The sequence below is a fragment of the Lissotriton helveticus genome, chromosome 1_2, assembly GCF_964261635.1.
Source record: "Lissotriton helveticus chromosome 1_2, aLisHel1.1, whole genome shotgun sequence".
Lineage (NCBI taxonomy): Eukaryota > Metazoa > Chordata > Amphibia > Caudata > Salamandridae > Lissotriton > Lissotriton helveticus.
The window spans coordinates 172,936,349-172,958,046 of NC_136058.1; the positions used below are offsets into that span (position 1 = coordinate 172,936,349).

General features: G+C 45.3%; 1 protein-coding gene and 1 long non-coding RNA gene across 5 annotated transcripts in view; one reads left to right on the forward strand and one right to left on the reverse strand.

The window, feature by feature from the left end:
* Positions 1–205: 205 nt before the first annotated feature.
* LOC144799321 (uncharacterized) lies at positions 206–4,416 on the reverse strand. Of its 3 annotated transcripts, none has more exons than XR_013603791.1 (3): positions 4,161–4,416; positions 2,060–2,260; positions 206–1,578 (listed from the first exon to the last, which is right to left on the reverse strand). It is a non-coding gene; the product is annotated as an uncharacterized LOC144799321 (long non-coding RNA). The 3 variants fall into 3 exon arrangements; XR_013603793.1 differs by having other exon boundaries at positions 2,060–2,257; positions 4,161–4,374; XR_013603790.1 differs by having other exon boundaries at positions 2,060–4,374.
* Positions 4,417–4,471: 55 nt separating this feature from the next.
* TUT4 (terminal uridylyl transferase 4) overlaps positions 4,472–21,698 on the forward strand; it is a 1,200,849-nt gene continuing 1,183,622 nt past the window's right edge. For both annotated transcript variants that reach the window (XM_078670586.1, XM_078670594.1), the window contains exon 1: positions 4,472–4,588. The gene's annotated coding sequence lies outside the window, so the exon portion shown is untranslated. The remainder of the gene's footprint in view (positions 4,589–21,698) is intronic.

The following is a 21,698-nucleotide window of genomic DNA, read 5'->3' on the forward strand; positions in this document are numbered from 1 at the left end:
CGAGATAATTAATTGTTGAAGCTTAACATGCTATTTGCAGTTGCCTGTACACTTGTCTTCCAGTCCATCCTTGCTCCTGGACCTAAACGCTTGTAACTCATTTCCAGGTTTTTATTTCGTCTACTTGCCCTTACTCCAGCCCCTAATCCTCTTCAGGTTTTTTTTCTTTAAACCCTTCCATTCAACAGAACCCAGAGACCAAAACTTGAGTTATTTTTTGTATTTTGGGGTACGAGTAGTATTCTCTGAGGAAATTCAACCGCAGAGGGGAAGATGGCTTGGAAACGGATCATAATTAGCTATGCAGCTCTGAGGAGATTGGTTTGTTTTTGATTGAGACAGTAGATATGACACAGCACAGTGTAAGCAGTTGGTTTCGGTTTCAGAATCGAGAGAATAGAAACCTAGAATTTCGTAGTCGAATATTAACTAGGCTCTTCCCCCTGCTCTGCCCCTTGTCTGTGTTTCACCTTGCACAATTTTCTAATGGGAGGTAGTTCGCTGCATGTTGTCTCACATGGTGAAAAAGATGAGGTCATCTTGGTTTGTTTCGAGATCCTTTGGTGGAGTCTATAATACTGCATGCCCATGTCAAAAAAGAAGATCATCCTGGAGCATCCTGGACTCATCTGATGATTTCAGTCAGGCTATTCCTGCAATTATCTGGGGAAGTCATCCCAAGCCATCCTGAAGTATGCCTGTAGGACGAAAAATGTAAATGTGATGACGAACCTACACTCATCACAAAAACTACAGTAGGATGGTGTTCTGATGACTTCTACTGGCAGGAGTGATTACCTTTTACAACTCCACGAATACTAATTGACAACTTCAGGATGAGGGATAATTACTCCAGGGTGGGTTCTAGCTATTTTAAGGATGACTGTCAATTATTCCAGGATGATCCTATAACCTCCAGGATGATCCTATAACCGCTCCAGGATGGAAGTGGATTACTCCGGAATGATCCCACGACAATTTCTGGATGAGTGTGGATTATTCTTGGATGATCCTATAACAGCTTCAGGTTGGCTAGTGATTACATCAGAATGGCCCCATTATATTTTCAGAATGAGTGTTGATTACTCTAGGATGACATGGTGAAAGGGAGGCATGTTTTTGTCCTAGATATTTGGATTTAAGCGGGGACTCCAAGACAAGTTCATTTACACGGTCTGATGCGTCATTTTTAGTTGTGGATTTTTGATGAAGGACACTAGCCATCCCTGCTAAAAGGGCCAGGTTTTCAAGTTTCTGCAAATTCATTCGCGAACTTGCATCACCAGGCTGAGAAGTTGTGCTTTCAGCATGAGCTTTGTTACCAAACTCTTATATAATCCAGTCCACTCTGCTTAGCTTTTTTGTCCTTGCATCTTTTCTCTGCAATTTCTTCCTCTTGTAGTTTGTGTAACACCCTCTTAAGTCTACAAGTGCTTCCCCGATTGCCACAGTCCATTAACATCTGCTTTTCCTCCAGTGCCCTTTGAAGTAACACCTGTTTTAGACCCTCTGTTGTGCCAGAATAGCTTGCAATAATCTCTTGAAAAATATCCTGAATCATTAGACACTGTTTCTTCACTAAAAAAAAGCAAGAGAAAAAAATATATATTTACATATAAACTTCAAAACAGAAAAGAACACATTGACCACTTGCAATATATCTTCACGCTCTAGCCATAATATATAAATAAAGAGGTATTGATAATAAAGGACAAATGTACAATCTATCCATAACCAAGTAAGTTTTCCTTAATAGACAGTACACATTGTAAGCCTGAACATGAACCTCCTGAAAAAAGTTGCCTAAATAAAATAGTTTATCCAAAAATGGCTGCCTTATAGTAGTGCCACAAGCTAAACGTTTCTGTCCTTTTCATAAGTGTTACATTTGTCTCTGGAGAGCAACTCAAGGCATATGTGGGGACATGCATGTACATTTTTACTGTCCATTATAGGATTAATAAATCACAATTGTAGGTTTTTACTGAAACAGGTTGGTAATTTGTACCGTTATCCTGCAGTTGCAAACTTATTATAAAAGTTTACTTATTGTGCTTACCAGATGATTGGAACAGAATCATAGCTTTAAAATCTCTCTCTTCGGTGATTGGCCGACCAGCTTCATCTACATTTTCGACCAGCCATTTACAGAGAACTTCCCCGGATTGTCCAAAAACAGGAAGTCACCATCTTTTCGAACACACACAGAATGATCGCAAGTGAAAAACAGGACGTTGAATGAAACCATGATTATGTCCTGCTAGATATAAAAATCAGGAATTAGTTTGTGTGTAGTTTAAATTTCAGAGGTAAAATACAAAGCACATCAAACTGATTAAACAGATTTAATTGGAGAAAAGCACCCCAAAAAGTACACTGACCTGGTGCAATTTCTATCTAATATGCCTAGATTTTGGACTACAAAGAAGTGTTTGGGCATGCACTGAAGGCCATTGAGGAAATTACCTAATAATCAACTTTATTTTTGGAGAGCCAGAGTGTATGCTTAGGTCTTGCTGCTCAGGACAAATAGTAATAGCAAAGTAAAGGCATTATGAGAGAAATAGAAGAACAATCAATAAGTGAACTTTCACATTGGGGTTTGTGACGGGAAATCAAGTTACTTATCCCCACAGATGCATAGAGAGTCAGATAGATGCCTGCTACCCTCTGCCCTCCGGCACCCCCAACATGAAAGGACAAGCGTTAAAAATTCAATAGGTTTCACCTTTTATTAAGCTAAAGATATTAGTTTTGCTAGTAGTATTGTACGTTAATTGTGCAATATGTAATGGCTTTATAAATTAAACAAAAGGCATTACAATGGCAAATACATAAAGCAAAAGCATTGGCATAGCCAATAGGTCTCCCCTCTGGGACCTTATAAATGTTTTGCCAGAGGTGTTTGGAAGTTTGGTAAGAGATGCAATTTAACATAAAGGGATCCCATACCTCGTTTACACATGCAGTACCCGCAGTTCAAACGAGAAGAGGGAATGGGGAAACCTCAATCAATGGGGAAGGCACGCGTTACTGCAACTTGTGCGTGCTTTCACCTTATAAATATTTAACACATGATCCGAGGCAGTTGAATGCTAGAAGCGAGAACGGAGAACGAGAGAGAGAGAAGCATTGGGCAAGGATGCTTGGTTGGAAATGCTGCTTGCACAGCTCTTGTTGAGTGCCGCTTGGCCATGATTGAAACCCAATGGGCTGGAATTAATAGGAAATATTAATGGGATTTATCTCAAGGCTCGATCCCTCTGCCTCAGTACTTTAGCAGTAAGTCAGGTTGTAACTGGATAATATATGGCTGGGATCGATAGTGGCAGATGTAACAAGACCTGCTTCATTTTTACAGAGATCTTAGCGGTCAAGGTAAATTAGCGCAAACAGGGAATACATAATTGGCCCTGTCTCAATAATATATACAAACGAGTTAAAAACATTGCATGCACATGGAACGAAACCAGAATGATAGCCAGTTTTGCGAAAGTAGATATTGCAAGATGTTGGAATGCGTCGGACTACGTTTCCTAAATAGGGCGTAAACCTCAATCGCCCTTTCAATTACACAAATAGAAAACAAAATAAGGAACCAGCATTACAACTGCTAAGTTATTTGAAGCATTTATCCTTATGCTTTGAAACGCATCCATGAAAACTGCCAGTGTTTTAGAAGATGTGCTGCTCTGCACACTACACAGCTTGGGGAACGTGACCAGGATTCAACAATAGAGCACACATTCATTTAGTAATGACAAGTTGCAAGGACATAAGTAATGCTCAACAATATACAATATTCACATAAATAAATGTGTTTAGCCTTCTTTGATTGACAACTTTTCAGTAGAACGAAAACGTTTCCATTTGGTCGAGAATCTTGAATACACGCAGGTGCACTTGGAACCAACATGGGACAATATAGGGCAGTAATGTATTTTTCCTTACGGCGAAGAACTTGCTGTAGAACACATTTTTTAGGCTTTTTGCAATTTTCCACAACTTACACAGGCACGCACTACGTCACACATACACAAAAATACACATGCTCAAACACAAAAGGTGCATATTAAACAAGCAGGCAGGCTGATACAGACAAACATCAAACACACATAATACACACACATTGCAACGCAGGCATTCATTATAACACGTACCAAGCACACACATGCAGGGAGCTGTGTCTGAATTTGCCCCCTTAATGAAAACTCGTGCTTTCCGCAAAATGAAAAAGCTGCTCTGGGACGGAAATTGAGCAGCTGGGACCGAGAGCAGAGGATCGATGCTGCTCTTTTTTAACAGCTGCAGCACTTATCTGAGTATACGCTGGAATCGATGAAGGAAGTGGAGTTGGAAAAATAAAGAGACCGATGCCAAGCCATCTGTCCCTTTAATGGCCATTGCACTCACGGCAGTCTTCGTTCTTGCCGCCGAACAATGACGTCACTTCCGGCGCTCCCGTATGTGCGTAGGCTTTTGCTAGAGGAAATCACCGGCTTCCGGTATTATGAAAAGGTGAGAGAACTGCTCTCCATTGAGGATCTGCGGTTCGAGTCCCAGCCAGCCGGCAGACTGATGCTTTACAGTAGGTGATTTTGGCATTGTGTTCGAGGCAGCTATGCTTTTTAAAAATGTATTTTAGTATTGTGATGGAGTGAATTCGGCAGTCACCATGACGACAAAGCTTGTTTTCCTTTGCAAGACCTATTCCTCGGGCCATGAGCAGGTCTGTCCGCAGTTGTTTAAAGAGTCTAACAATCGGATTCCACTAAACTATGTGTTTATGGAAATATTCTATGAAGGAAGTGCAGCCTGGGGGTACAGAAAGTATCATTTGCAATCACAGCAGCGCCTCCCGGCATTCATAAACAGTTTGGGGGTTTGTAGGGCTTTTGTATTTTAGGGCGTACATGGTCATTTTGGGGTTGAGGGTGGGTTTGTGTTTTGAGGGCCAGGTGTAATTTAAGGGTTTAGAGCATGTTTGGGGTGCGATGCACTCGGGCCTCAGTTTTGACATATGCAGGTCCATCTGTGCTGGGCAGATGCATACGACATGCTCCAGGGGTTCGACTGATTCCCCACAGCCCCTAATATGCAAGCTCATCTGATGGACGCCGCCAGGGGGTAAATGTTTCAAAAGGTGCCCCTCACCCAGTCTAAGCGCTCAAAAGTTTGTAGGTGCAGGGAATATGTGCAAGCAAGGTGTGGCAATGGAGAGGCCAACTGATAAGAATTGATTACTGCCCATGCATGCTTGCTTTTAGCTAGGATCACCCTGTCTGACAAATAGGAACACAGTTGGATAAGCTGCTTCATGCTTGATTTGAACTCTATTTTTCTTGGATTGAGATTCCACCGTCCACCTGCTGATAATTACAACACACATTCATTAAAGAACCAACTATGTGACCCACCAGGGTTGTTGGAACTAATGTCAGTCTGTAGTACGTTCAATGAGTGGTCTGGCCAAGACTCAACTGACACTTACTAGAATTCTACGTAGAACCAAGACAAGGGAACACACACAAAAGTTCTAAACAAGAAACAAGGAAGACCGACTAAACTAACAAAGCTATTTACAACACAGTCCATAACAGGGACTTAAGGGAGCCAGCTCTAGCCTGTCTCAACTTGTGGCACAGGTTGAGAACCCCCCCCCCGCGCTTTGCATTTCATAGTTAAGGAGGTCTCGCTCTTATTGAATCTGGGCTGCGAACGAAATTTTTGGTAATCAAAGCACTTCTTTGTAGATCTTGGTCAAATGTTGGTTTAGTGTGTTTCTGAGCTTGCCCAAAGAGATTCCAAAGCCGTACGACAAGGGGGGGGGGGGGGGGGGGCTATCTTAGCTCGTATAACTTCTAACATTGGGACTAGGCTAGGACCTGTCCACTTTTTTGGAGAGACTGACTTGAGGAGCTGTAGCTTTTATAGCGATTTCACTGCCATGCTTGAGAAGAGTGTCCCTAGAGTTGATGTAGATTCTCAGATATTTATATGTTTTTCATACTGATATTTGGAGGTTCTTGTACGACCAACCGCCACCTCCAACATTTCCTGCCAAATATAACCAAGTAAGTTTTCTTTAGGTTCACCTCCAAATTATTCGCGGTGGTATAGCTGTATAATTGATTTAGCAGTCGTTGCAGCCCAACTCAAGGTCATTAGCATATAGGAGATTGCTGATCTGAGCACCATCTAGCCTAGGCTATTTATTACATCTAGCTCTACCGAGAGGTCGGCTAAACACAGGTTGAAGAGCAGGGGAGTTAGCACACATTCCTGTTTAACTCCCATCAACGTCTGTATTTTTTGTGGATAGGTGAGAGCCTGTGCCAAGCTTGACTTGAATCCAGGAGTTGGAGTGCAACTGGATAATTGACTCCAGTAGTTTGACCGATATTCCCCATTTCATTAACTTGGCCCAAAGAGCTTTCCTTGGCACATGGTCGAAAGCTGCTTTCAAATCCACAAAGCAGCAAAAGCGCCGTAGAGGATGTATTCACTTTGTCTGTGATTATTGATACAGCTAGAAGGTTGGACAATGTGCCTGAGTTTGCCACAAAACCTGTTTGATTATTTGCGATCAGTCCTTTTGAGTCAGCCCAACATCTCAAATCTTCAAGTAAGAGACTGGCAAAGAACTTCGCCTCGTTAGCCAGTAAGGCTATCAGCCTGTAGTTGCTTGGGGCTGATCGAGAGCCGGACTTGTGAATTGGGGAAATTATCGCTCCATGCCAAGTGTCGGGTATAGTTAAACTCCGTAAGGTGTAATGGAAGAGGCTAGCTAATTAACAGAGCCGGTGGCAGGCCGTTTGGGCTAGGAGCTCGGGCAGATCTTGCTTTGGTTAGTATTTTGACCAGCCTTGTTTGGAGTAATGGAAATTTCTTCGCTTTATTGTTGCTGTATGCCTTGCGGATGGGCAAGGCACTCCCTATGAATGGCTTTAGAGAGTTTGGCACTGTTAATCAATGTATATCGATTTCTGTCATTCACCTGGAAGTGTCCGGTCAGGAAGGTTACCCATTCTTGCTCTGAAATTGTTGTAATTATGCGACAAGTCGGGTAAAAAAAGGGAAACAATTATATTGTATTTTTTTTCACCTCTGAAATATGAAGACACGACTTCAAAAGTATTTTAGAACTTTTCAAACCTGCGTTGAGGAAATTAGGGTCTTCATGTAAATTTGGTGCCTTAATTGAAGAAAACATTAGAGACCAATTCATGCTAGGCTGGAACATACAACAAGCATTTACAATGCAGCGGTCTCGCCTTTGCAAAAGTTATAGCTATTAGCATTGTAAATGACACATTTTTTATTTATGTGTTGGTTTTGAAAACAGATAAATAAAAGGCATTGTCATTTACAATGCCAATAGCTTAATCTCTCGCAAATGTGAGACCTATTGCATTTGCACCCACACACACAGAGCCACACACACACAGAGCCACACACACACGACGTTAGAAGGCTATTTAGGCATGTTAGCAAAAATAACGAAGGGGTGCTATGTTCTATCCGGAAGCGACGTGTAGTGAGCTAGTGAGGTTCATGCATGCCTGCAGTGCCCTCCGTGAAAGCTCTTAGTTGGTTGTCCAGAAGCCTCGTAGCATTCTTGGCACTGCTGAGGGAATGCTGTCCTGTAATAAAATGCAGGATCACAAAAGGGCCATCCCTTTGCGTGTGAGGGTCCCCTGTGTTCCCAACAGCGAGGGCACACATAAGTTGCAATGAGGTGGCGCTTCCCGGGCAGTCTGTATGTGTGATGAGGGCGATGTTTTGAACCCTCCTGTTATAAGCCACTGCCGTGTTATGAAGGGAGGAAAACGTAGCTGTGTTTAGCAGGGTGACCTATAGCGCCTTGCCAATCACACAAGGGCACTGGGGTAGGTGCCAAGACTTGAAGGTTGGCCACTGCAGCGCATCATGAAGAAGGCACGTCCTTCCGGCCTGGCAGAGTCTGGCAGCTCTTAAATTGCATCAGACGCTTGTTAGCAACCAGCAAAACACACTCTATGGCAAAGCATGCTACCCTTCTGCTTAGGTGTCAGGCAGTAAAAGGAGACTTTTAGTCCTCCAGGGTTCCTTGAAAGAGGTTGATGTCGAAATCCCCTGTGAGGAGACAGTCTGCGCATGGCAAATCCCCGACCAAATAGCACAGAACTGTGTATAGTCTGTTTAACTGAGACCCTTTTGTTTGAGTGCTTAGGTTAATGTAGACATTAAGAAGCAACAGGGGACACTGCTGTCTCTACAAATTGATTAAGTCCAAGCAGCCAGTTTTCCTGAAAATTTAGTGGTACAATCATAGCTTTTAGGCTACACAAAGTATATATAGACAGTTCCCCCTTGGGCCGGCCGAATTTCCGGTCCCTCACAGCTTCTATTGTTCAATGTATCAAGATAAAGTCTAGCATTGATTGGCCCATGTTTCCTGAAAGGTGAGGAAGTTGTGTCCGGAAATAAAATTGCTTATCTCTGGGGTGTTTATTTTGTGTTTAAGGCCACTGATGTTCTAGGAGCACAGGGCTGAGGAGGACTGCAGCTGCGAGTTGGTTGAGTTTATAGATTGTGATTGAAGCTCTTTATATTTGACGACTTCGTTTTGCTTTTGTTGCTGTGGTAGCTGTTCATAAGGTCAGGCTGAGCTTTTGTTGGACAAGGCTACTGACAGCCGTCCCCAGTCCTGAGCATGTTTTTAAGATTGAGTACTGCTTGTTTCTATCTCCGTTCGGTATCCAGCAAAAGCTTGGCTGTGTGATGGGTGGGTTTGCAAACATGGCTGGGTAACCTGTTTTAAGATCTGGGTGGATTTTGATACCCTATGATCAGAGAATTTCTGTGCTGGCTAAAAGGGCTTCAGCCCAGGTAGGAGATCTAAACATTACCAGTGTAGCTTCTGAGGGTTGTATGTCTAGAGGGAAGGAATCCAATGTCCTCGATGTCTCTAGATGCCAATGCGTCAAACCCCGTGGTAGCTTTTAATAATTTGATTTTGGTACTCCTATTGAGAACATCATACTTGCCTTTTGAGTGATACTCTGGTATATGTAGTATCTTGGTGTTTTTGGAATTGCAGGTGGCTTCCTATTACTGGTTCTTTGGCCAGGCTGGGTCGGGTTTTTGTGCTAAGGATCCTAATATGGTTCCTGAACTGTACATGTGGTTTTATTGGGGATCAGACTATTTAATCGTGTGTTCTCCTGGTGATTGCTGGGTGTTTTTGAAATGGTTGTCTCCAACGGTGGGGATAGTACTCTGAGGTCGATAATGTATAGAATGTAATACTGGGGGAGCTATTTCAATTATCGATTTTGTTTCAACTTGCTGTTGTCTGATTTTTCCATTCCTTTGGGGTCTCTTTTGTTTCTTTAATGATAACTTTGTCCTGGAAATTTAATGATTGTGTCCTCGGCCTAAGAGAGCAGGAATATTGGGCCTGATGATGTGTGTTGGTGGGCTGTAGGCCACTTGATGTTGAATTTTCAGAAGTAACTTGCTGTTCATCATAGGGGGTGTTCTCCTCGTGCGTCTGGTTGTTTACGCTAGGGGTGGTTGTAGTCTGCATGTGCCGGTTCCCAACCTTCACCTCATTTATGTTTGAAACCTGTTGGGCAGTTTTTGATGTTTCGTCGGCGCTTATTTTGTGTGTTCGCAGTTGCCCCGCCGTCCCTGGGCTGGTGCTTGGAACTTGTTTGATATTTAATGTTGTGAACAAGGGGTACAATTTAAGGGTGTCAGCTGTAGTTTTTATTAGTTTGTTTATTTTCTTACGCTGTCTTTTCTTTTCTATGTTACTGAGCGGGTGGGGTGATTGTGCGTTGACTTCAGAGTGTTGTGAATCTGGCATGGACTGCATGGGCACCTGCTTTGAGTCAACTAACTGGGCTAAGTCACTCCTGGCTTGGGGGCTCTGTGACAAGGTTGTGGGCCTCTTGTCTGTGAATGTTGAAGCTTGGTCTTTAGGGGTAGAGTTTGATGCTGCACAGTCAGTTGCCACTCGGCTCCCTGTCAGCGGGTGATCCACAGGCACCTGTACTTTTTTGTTTACTGATTCGGTGCACTTAGGTTGCTCCTGTTCCTGTCTCTCACTAGTCCTACCTGGGACAGGTGCTTAACTTTGTCCAGGACACAGTTTAGAAACGTCTGAAGGGTTGATAATCTATCTATGATGGGTGAGCAGCAGCAGACCGACTGGACTAGATTTGAAGCTGATTGGGCCCTTATTAATTTGTTCAAGTTTTCAGGTTTGCTGTTGATGCCCGACCTAAACAGGGCCAGGGTGTTTAGGAGGGCCACTTGTATGTCTAGTTTATCTGAGTGGTAATTTAATGCTGTGACTGTTGCTTGAAGTAACAATCCCGACATTAGCTGGTGGGGAGCACTTTAAAGTAACAATATGTGGTATGTGCATGATGAAGGGAGGTGGCACCCTGTGGGACATTCGGGGCATGCTTAGGAAACTAGAAGCAGACATTGAAACATCTGAGACCCATATTGCAGATGTTCCTAATAGTCCATCACAAGCTCAGCTTCGGGAACTGATGACGGAATACCAATTTATGGCAGAGCGCGAAGGCCTATTTTGACGCACATATCATCGATCCTGCCAATATGGGGAGGGTGAAAACCCAGGGAAGGCGCTGGCTGAACTGAGGCAGTGCGCCCTCCCAGGTTCTCCAATTACGTCCTGGCAGTTGAGAATACAGATGGCAATCCACAAAGAGATACTGCGGATATTCTTCTAGCTTTCTCCTCTTTTTATTCCACTCTCTACACCATGCGTAGGACCTGACAGACAGATGTGACCTCCTACTTTGAGGACATAGCTCGAGGATGGCTCAGTGAGGCACACAGGGAGCTCTGCTGATATAGATGAGGAAGAAACGGCCATAATGCAATTGAAATCTGGTCGCGCACCGGGTCAGACGGCCTGCCGGTCGATTTTTATAAATGCTATGTGGGAACGCTAGTTCCTATCCTGAACAAATTATATGCAGAAGCAGAGAGCTCAGGAGTTCTCCCACTCTCCACGTGGGAGGCGACGATTCTTGTCCTTCTCAAACCGGGAAAGAACGCTGCCATATGCGAGGCCTACAAGCCCCTATTCATAATAAACTGCGACGTAAAAATACCAGCTAAAGTACTGGCCAACCGCCTGAGCTTGTTGTGGAGGGATTGGTCCTATCGGCTCAATCTGGGTTTATTCCTGGGTGAGCCACTTACCATAATTTACGCACTCTATTCGCACTGCTTCAGGATGTAGACCCTGAATTGGCTGCAGTGGCGGTCTTTCTAGATGCCACCACGGCCGTTGACTTCCTGGAATGGGACTGCTTGTTTGTGGTGTTGTGGAGAATTTGATTTCCCCCCACATCCACGTTTCTATCATGAGCTGCCTTGTTATATAGTCAGCCGCAAGCTACAGTACAGGTCAATGGAAGCGGCTTTGAAGCTCCAGATATGGAGTTGTGCTATTTATGCGCATAAGCCCACTCTGCGGCTAATTGGTTCAGACCGCGGCACTTCAAGCCCCACTTAGCAATTGAGCAAGGCTATATGGCTCCTCTTCCCACTACATATTTTCTAGGGGCGCAGGTCCTGGCAAATGTACTGCTTATTTCACTGTGGCATGCATTATCCTTGCATGGCGACGACTAGCCAGGAAACTGAATAAACCCATACTGTACTCCTCATTAGCACCCCTTCCATACCAATATCTGACCGCATACATTCATAAGGCATCCTGTTGCAACATTTTATGTAAGCGAGGTATAGCCACCTGGGAGATCTCTATCACAAGGGAATTTTTAAAGACTGAGAGGCAATGATGAGTGGGGAGACTATCATGCCGTTGGAGATATTTTTATACAGTAGACTTAGACATGATGTGAGGGCGGCTACTCCCACCTTTCCTCAGGAACCCCCTAAACTATATGCACTACATTGCTTATTACAGACTGCTGGACCAGCGCATATAGTCTCTTTGCTCTTTTGTGCCACCCATGGGCCGGTTGAGTTTCGGAGTGTGATACACCAATCGCTGATTCTATGCTGTAAGCAGACCGGCATGATAACTGCCTGCAGTCGCCTGCGCATCATGCACTTCCAATTTATACATTGAGTTTACTATACAGCAGTGAGACTTCATAGATATAAATTGCCACCTGATGATCGCTGTGTGAGATGCGGCCAGGAGGGGGCAGATTCCTTCACCTTTTGTGGGGCTATACACACTTACTGGACGGAGGCAGCGGCCGCCCTGTCATGCATGGGGGGTACCCACATGCACCTTACCCCGGTCATGGCACTACTGGGCTACACGGAGGAACTGTTAACTTCCTATAGGAAATTCGTATCCCTGGGGTTACTCCTGATGAAGCGGGGGGTGGCCTGTAGGTGGATCCGAGGCCGAGCTCCCAAATTCACGAGTGGCTGGATGATTTTACATATTGTAAAGATCAATTAAACACATATGCTGAGCTCTTGCTCTTGACTTCACGGCCATGGGACATTTGGCACCCATTGTTGACATACTTCAGGGAGGACTCATACCGAAATACCACATGACTGGTTATGGTGCCCCTCGATACTCGAACCAACGTTGAGCTTTAATACTGACACAGCAGCGGCAGGGGAGAACTGAGCATCTATATCATGTGGAGAATTGACTAAGCTAGTGTTAGGTCCTGCACAGCGCACGTCCTCTTGGGCTGAGAGGTACACTGTAGGTTGTGAATATGTTTGGGGCGGGATAGAAGTAACCGGTCGTAGACGGGTCTATTTAAGTAGGGTTTTATCTTACTGAAGACACGTTTATGCCGACTTGTTATTCTTTTAGTGGCAAACTTGGCGGGATCCGTCTTGGTAGTTAAACCTCGTCCTCTCTGTATGGATTTTGGCTCCACCTCCCGGTTCCGATGTCTGGTCTCCGAATTCCGTCCGTACCGATCGGTAGAGGAGGGTATGAAGAAAAACAAAAGAAAAAGGTTTCCGGACTCTTGTCTGGTTGATTACTAATGCTTAAGGGACCAGGGAGTGAAGGAGGCACCACTCATTCTTGTGCACGTCGTGAGACACAACTAAGTGGGATTTGTGAACTAGTGCTCGTGTGTGAGGAAAATTATAATTGGTGATTTAGCGGACGTCTGAGGGTTCTCGCTTAGGTAGTGTGCGATCTCTCCTCCCCACCCACCCCGAGAACTTCTCTTACCTGTTCCAGCCATGCTCCTCCTGGAGCGTGGCCCGACGACACGTGGGGACCTTGGCCTCCTGGCTCCGTTGGGACTGTAGCTTGACCCGGTTCTAACTCTGCTCCGTTTTCCTCGTCCTCTCCTCTGATCACCATGAACGCTCCCACTCCCGGCTCTTCCTCCGCTCCGGTGTCAACGCACACCCACTTCCTGGATTTCTCAGTCCTTAATGACCGGAGCATCCTGATGTCAGTTGGGGCGGAGTCTCGTCCCATTGGAAAACCCAGTTAAAGGAGCTGGTTTTGTGTTCATCCTCCGTTGGTTCCAATAAAGTGGTGGATTGTGGTTTCAACTTCCTGCTGAGAGGGGACAAGAGGGGGCGATGGAGGCACTTCAGACCACGAGTTGACATCGGGCTCTAGTCTCTTACCCATTGAGCCCGCCCGTCACAATGTTCCTGAAATCAGAGATTGAGAACTAGGGGAGATTCGTTTGTTTACTGTTTAACCCCCCGTATGGCATAAAATGGCCAATAGCTTAATCTCTCGCAAATGCCACACACAAACACACAGACCCACACAGTCCCACACACATACATACCTACAGAGCCACACACACACACACACATACAGAGCCACATACACACACAGCTACAGACACACACACACACACACTTCATCCACCCACTAAGTCCATCCACCTAGCCACCACTCAACTCCATTCATCCACTGACTCCATCCACCCAGCCACACCTTGTTGGGTGACCTTGTGTACTGTAACTGGTGCACATGTAAAGGCTCAAGTAACTTCAGGTCGAGGTCACTCTATAACAAAACAGCAGAAAAGTGCACAAATAGGTTAAAACAAAACCCTATCATAAGGAAAGACACATTGATACCCTTTTACTGGCCGATGTGTTCACTGTGAAACCAGAAAACCTGGATAATTCGCAGCTTCCCCACTTAAATTGTGTGATCTTAGGTAAATATGTTATTTCACCAAAAGTCTTTTTCTTCATTATCCCATAGGAAAAAACGTTTAAATGTATGAATTCTGATACCAGTCGTTCAAAAGCCTATTATGTTTACGTTAATAAACTATAATGTTGCTCTATAATAATCTGAGCCACGTACAAATTGTTTTGCCTCTTAGTTGACTAATATTTCATGTTTAAAAAGTACCTCTTTTAATAAGGTGCTGTGCGATGCTGGCACATGTTAAAGAAATACATTTTTTTGAATTTTGGAAGAGTCTTTTTTTCATATCTTTATCATATCCAGGTGTATGATTTAATTAGTAAATATTTTCAGGACTCTGGATGTCAATTTCTTGGCTCCACCTCTAGTTTCTCTTGCTGCTTTTTAAGATGATGTAATCAAAGCCAATGACGTTGACAAAACCTCCTGACTGTTCTTTCACCCAAAATCTTTACGGAGAAACTAATTTGAAGTTTTATGGACGTGTATTTTGCACATAGGCACTCCAATTACAAATTCCCATCGTGTGGAGTAAGCCACCCTCTCCCGGTCTTCCAGTAAACAACAGATGTTTTGTTTTAATCAGTCATTCATTATTCGTGACATTAAACCGGAAATGGTGTGTAACCTCACCAATATGGCTTTAAGGCAGTTCTTGGCAGTCATGGGTTGTGTGAACAGTGGGTACATGATGTTACTGTGAGCTGGCAGCTAAACAGAGTTCTGATGGAAATTTTGTATTATATTCGAAGGCCTTACTTAGACGTGCGCTTATGCTTGCCGAAGACGAAAACAAATAACAATATGTTGTAGAGTCATCTGCTCATTCCGAGCGCGCTCTATCTCGTTCGCTCGTGATTCAAATAACTGCGCAGTTAATCAAATCTTCTAATGTGTATTGAAAACGAATCCGAGGTGTTTTGAAAACATATAACAATTGAGTTCAGCGAGTTATGCAGCCAGACCGATTTTACTGCTGCGTAACCGTCGCAATTACTCTGGGGTAGATTTACAAGCCCCCTTGCGGCAAGGGGCTTGTAAATCTGCCCCTCTGTTTATAATGCACCTTTCAAATCCTCACTTCACCTCGGCCCACATCACCAGACCCGTAGGGTGATTTAGCCTCCCCTTCGGGTTTTCCCTCTACGTCAGTCCTGGGCGGTCCCTCACGCAGCCGGCTGCGTGCCGCTGCTGAGTGGCTGTAAACAGGACCTGCGTGACTCATCGCTGGCAGGTGGAGGCTAGGCTGTGGCGCTTCGAGGCAGCCGGAAGAGCCGCAGCCCCATTCTTGTCAACTGTTTACCTCAAACACGCGTTCAATGTATGCGGCACCCTGGACCCTATCACAGTGGAAAACCACAGCGAAGCATAATTAAAATAGTATCAGTCCAGTGCTGGAAACGCACACCCGCTGCTTCATGGAAACTGGCTCCAGCGGCATGGACTATTAATACACGTTCCCGAGGAAATAGTTTCCTGGTTTCCCGCTTTCCTCGAAAAATATATATTAAACAGTTTCATTCTGGGCTAGTGGGTCAGAAGGCCGGCCCTCCTCCTCGTGACCGTAATCGCGTTGTCTGACTGGTGATGGCGTGTGCTTTACAGCGGAGTTATATAAACCGCGGAAACTCGGGCGGTGGCGGGGAGTCGAGAGCGGCCGCGCCGCTGTGTGGCGCTTTCCTTAAATCGTTGTTGATCTTGTCCAACAGCAACCGTACCCGCCGCAGCCTCAGCCCTGCCTGTTCTTTAGAAGTACAGAATGTTCTCTTCCCTGAACTGGGGCTGAACTTCTCTACCCACTTGCTTTCAGGAACTGCGCAGATACATAGAGGGAGAAAGAGAAACAGAGCAGATTAAAACAAGGGTCCGGGCAGGCAGGAGATCGTTCGCCAGTCGGGAGAGCCAACCACATTCACCGAATGCCATGACGAAAAAAGGGGCGGGACTTAAAAAAAGACCCAGAAACTCCCCCGAATCGCGTCGTGACGCGGGAAAGAGTGATTGACAACCATCTCTTCCAATGGCTAGCCTCCATTTATGGAGCTAGTCAATGGAAGAAGGGGCGGGTTCAAGTCCCCAATACTGAGATAACATTAAATTTCGCCTGCGCGACACTGCTGCGCAGTGAACGCCAGGCGAAACCAACAAGACAAACAATACAGCATTCTAGATAGCATCGCAACCTGAGGATTCTGGCAGCCCATACAGGCAAAACAAGGTACATTATTGTAACACTGCCTCCAGATGGCATTGTGAGCTAGATCCACAGACATAGAAAAGGAACCTCCTCAGTCTATCACTCCCAGCCATTTGCCCCAGATTCTCCAGTGTTTGGCAGGACTACCCCTGGCCTCGTATAGTTACCGTTCTTGCATGGCACACCAATCTACCCCTCGGCGCCATTTAGCCAAGGGGGGGCGGGGCAGGGTCCTTCCACGCAGCTGCGATATCGTGTTTGGCCACTACCAGAGCGGTACCCAGGAATGTCTTGTCTTCCCTGGAACCATCCAGCCCTTCAGTGAGGCCCAAAAGTATTTTCAGGGGTTTATGTGAGACTTCCAATCCTAGTATCTCTTTTAGTTCCGTTTCTAAGGCAGCCCAGTAAGGGGCAATGTGTGGACATGTCCATACTATGTGAAAGAAATCTGCGGGATTGGAAATGCACCTTGAGCAGGTGGATTTGGGACAAGGCCATCTCTGTGTAAGCTGCTAGGGGCGAGGTAAGAGGTGTGCTGGTAGTAAAGTTGGACCAGGCCCAAACAAGTCTTCCACCGGAGTTTCAGCCAGGCTAGGGAAGCAGGACCATTGTTTGTTCGGGAGGGATATATGCGAGAGACTCTGCCTCTCCCAAGATTGTCCATCATAACCTGGTCCTCGAGGGGGCTATGTTCTGGCAGTGAGGTGCCAGAGTGTATATGAGTGTCTGACCTGCAGGTATCTGTAGAGCTGGCATGAATGAAGTGCATATCTACTTTGCAAGTCAGCAAATGAACGAATGTGATCACTGACCCATAGGTCGCCAAGTTGGGAAATGCCAATGAGGTCCAAGTTCTGGAAGCCAGGTAGGCCCACAACCTCTCGCAACCATGTACCCTGCCAAAGTGGTGTTTGTTGGGTCAGCTTGTTGTGCCATTGCGTGTAGCGCAGGGATGGATGCGCACCTGGCCAGGAGGACTACACGAGTCACCATGGGGAGATCATTGGGATGGGGCACCCACACAAGATAGCTTGAACAGAGGGGAGGCTTAGGTCGAAGAGTTCAGTTATATAGGCTGGGTCGGACCACCCCCCGTTGAACCAATCGTGGACCACCAGGAGGCGGGTTGCCAGATAGTACAGGTAGAGGATCGTTAGCCCCTTACCACCATCGAAAGGTGGGATCTGACCGTGACGAAGTGCCATACAGGGTCGTCGACCGCTCCTGAGGAACTTAATTGATTAGACTATCTATGCCTCGGAACCAGGTTCGGGGGATGTGATGCAGTATGTTTTGAATAGTGTAGAGGAACCGAGGGAATATCATCATTTTGAATAGAGCTATCCTCCCTAATGGATTGAGTGGTAGGTTTTGCCATATCAGCAGGTCCTGCTTCGTTCTAGTGAGCAAGGGGGATACATTGAGGACCCAGGCCAGGCCGGGCAGTAGAGCGACCCATATTCCTAAATACTTAAAGGACGGTCGCCTGATTGGGATGGTGGATTACCAGTCAAAACAATTCCTGGAGAGGTGCAGGGGAACCAAAGTTGACTTAGCTGGTTTGAGACGCAGGCCAGAGATCCGCTCAAAGGAGCGCAATATGGACAAGCTCTGGGAAGCCAGATCGCACCGGGTCTGCGAGAAACAGCAAGACATCATCCACGTAAATAGAGATTTTGTCTTCATGGGAGCCTCCCCACCGCCAGCCTTGAAACCGATCGTCCGAGCGAATGAAGTTGGCCAGGGGTTCCATGGCCAGGGTGAAGAGGAGGGGCGAAAGAGGGCACCCCTGCCTATCGGAAAAAGGTCGGAGAGTACGCCATTCACTTGCACCTGAGGTACTGGGTTTTTAAGAACCTGCACAGAACCGTTAACCCAGCGGTGTCAGGGAATGAACACCCAGAGACCTCGGGTTCTTCCTGAGTCACACCTACAGAAACTCAGAGTCTTCTAGGTGAAGTCAAAGATTAGTTTATTGGCTGCAACCAAGGTAACAGGGTCCTAGAAGTACAATACGGGTATATTCTCAGGAGACTGCACACTTTCACGAAGTCAGGCTTCTCTCTTTATACATGATATTCGGCCTTGGGCAAACATTCTTTGAATTCGTGGTATTTCATTTATAGTTACTGGTTACAAAAGAAAAGCAGAGTCATGATGACATGTACATATTTCACGTCGTGCTGCCCATAACAAATCATCCGGCAAGGCCTAACATTTCATCAGATATCGCTGGACCCCCAATAAAACGGTCACCTCCCCATCATAAAGCAAGTGAAGAAAAGGAATGGAGGAAAGATGTGAGCGAGATATGGCAGGTGTGCGCGCTGAAATGGTTTTATGGCTGGTTGAGCCTAGATGCTATCTTGCTCGGCCACTGGGAGGGAACTGACCTAACGAGTTCGGCCTGGGGCAATGGTTCTAACTTGTACTGAGGTCAGGGAGAAGTCGATTAAGGAGTATGTGTCCTTGTGGAATCAAATTCAACTGGATTAAGGCCTATGTGGAGGGCAACATGTAAATGGGAGCCAAGGGTTCAGAATGTAAATGACGATTTGTGGTGAAATTGTCACTCGAACACACCGAAAATTCATGTACATGATGTACTCGTCATTCTCGGTCTTTTGATACCGAATTCGTCATATTTCGACTAAGTTTTATTTCTCGAGTCCCGAACTTTTATATGAATCCAGATTTTCAGAACCTCACACCTGCGCAGTCGGTCTGCAGTACAGGTCTGAACGTCCCTGATATAGTCCAGCAATATCATAACAGTATGATTTTGATACGTTATGGTTTTCTGAGCGCATGCTCGCTGCAGGATCAGATCCCTGTCCCTAAAGTTAATGATCCTCACTATGATGGGCCGGTGAGGCGAGCCTGGAGGAGGTCTTGGAGCCTGGGAGCGGTGTGCCCGCTCGACGGCGAACCAGGTGGAGAGTGTCCCGTTGGGTATCCAGGAGTTGATCCCGGTTTCAATGAAGGACTCCATTGGTCCCTCTGGGAAGCCCACTAAGCTCAACTTGTTGCGCCTGAATCGTTTTTACGTGTCCTCCGCCCTCTTGTGAAGCTCTTTAGTGTGGGCCTGTAGGCAGACTAGTTGGTCGTTTTGGTTAGTCACGTTATCTTCAACTGAAGAGATACAAGATTCCGATCCAGTGATTCTGGCCGTGGCATTGCAAAGGTCTTGCCGGATCAGGGCTACGTCCACCCGGACCTCCCCAATTTTGTTTTCAACTGAGGCTTGGGAAGCAGAGATGGCCTGCAGGATTGTGTTGAGATCTCCGTTCGCCGGGGGTTGGCCCTCCGCGCCCTCCGGTCGGGAGCCCTGATCAATAGTGGTGTATTGGTCCATGGTGATTTGAGTTGCGGGCGTTGTGCAGTGCGAGGTGAGGGCCCACTGCTCAGGTGGGGTTAAGAGGCCTCCCTGTGCGCCACCAGTGGAGCCACGGTGGGGGACTGGTAGAATTGGGGGCCCAGTGAAGTGTGGATGCCGTGGGTCCAGGTAAGAGGCAGACAGTCGTGGTCATACAATATATAAAGTGCCATAAAGCACTCTGACAACTTCGTGGTACCTGTTAAAACTTAAATATAAATAAATATGTCTTTGAAATGAGAGTTCTGAGCGTGTGTTTACGTGCATTATCGCAATTTCTTGGCGTTTGGAAAGTAGGACGTCAGTGCTGCAGCGCTCACTGGTCACATATTCTTGTAATTCTATCCCGAAATAGCACAACAAAAGAACAATATAAATATGCAAATTAGGAACATAACGTTCTCAGCTGAAGCCAGTCTATTTGAATGAAGAAACACTTTACTACACTAGAAAGTAAAGCCTCCCTGGCTTGCACTGGAATTGCTGGATAGCAGGGTGGATTATGCGGTGCGTGAAGTCTCCAGTGCACAGATTTCTGTCTTGAGTGACGCTGTGTGTCATCCTTTTGAAGTTGTTAAAGCGGTGGCTCTGGATCCGGAGTATAAACATGCTGCAGCAGTTCTTGGAGACTGTGCTGGTTGAGTGAGTCATAAAACATCGGCTATTTTATTTCACAATAAGACATGGGAAGTATCTTTCAGATCTTGTGGAGTATCTTAAGGAAGTTCATCAACAAAGACTGGTAAGTGCCTAAACCGCATTTCAGCAAGAGTATTGGAGACATAATTATAACAAGCATTTGCAATGCAATAGGTCTCGCATATGCAGAAGTTTGAGTTATTGGCATTGTAAATAACAATGACTTTTATTTCTGTGTTTTCAAAACCTGGAAGCAGTGTGTAAACACGCACTTTAAACTTATAGTCCTTGCTTATGAGAAGCAAGGCTGGCAGTAAAAGAGGTGCAGTTACTGGCAGCATTGCTTCTCCTAAGCAACGACTATATGTACAAAGTGTTTGTTTACACACCTCTTGTCCTTTAAATTATCACTCCACTTAAAAAACATACCTAAAAAACATTGTCATTTACAATGTCACTAACTCCAACAAATGCGAGACTTATTGCATTGCAAATGCTTGTTTAGTGTTTGAAATCTGCAGGAAACAATAGTTGTGGTAAGAAGAATGTCACATTGAAGTCCCCACAGATCAGCGTTTTTTGGGGTATTTTATTTAAATTTGCTTCCTTTATTCTCGTATTTATTTAATGTAGTGAATTCTAAACAGCTTTTTTTTCCCATTGAGTTTGACTTGTGGTACATGTATGTTAAACAGGTTGATTGTTAGGGAGTCAGTCTTTCCTCAGGGTGAGGAGTTGTATATTGTTTGAGATACATACGCATTGACCAATACTATTATTTTCTACTGAGATACAAACAGTTAGTTCTCCGCTAGGTTTTGATTGATTTAGTGGTTGGAAGGGGTGAACCTACCCACTGTCTCTTCATCTATTCACCACATTTCCTGGAAGCTGCTTATCTAAGCCATTCTTTTTTAGGCCTCTTAATCTTAGTTGCAAAGTTTCCCCTTTAGCCCTGCAAAAGTTTACCTCATCACTGTGCAGTTTTGAGATGGAGACCTGGTGGTTGCCTATTCCCATGGCTCGGGGTTTTTGGGCATTAGTAAAGCAGAGGCTAGACTGCACCAATTCATTCTGTTTTCTCTCACACTGCCTAGATCACGACCATGGCCAGATGTTATCATGATTTACTTTTCAGCACTTTGTCGGTGGTATACCACCATTGGTTAATTTATTTTGATGGTTGTAGGGACACTTATTGATTTAAAGGCCACCTTGTCATTGCATTCTGCAGACTGTGTCCTAAGATTGAGATTCTGTAGTCTACAAGATGCTGGAATAGGGCTCCTCTTTGCTAAACATGACTTTTATGC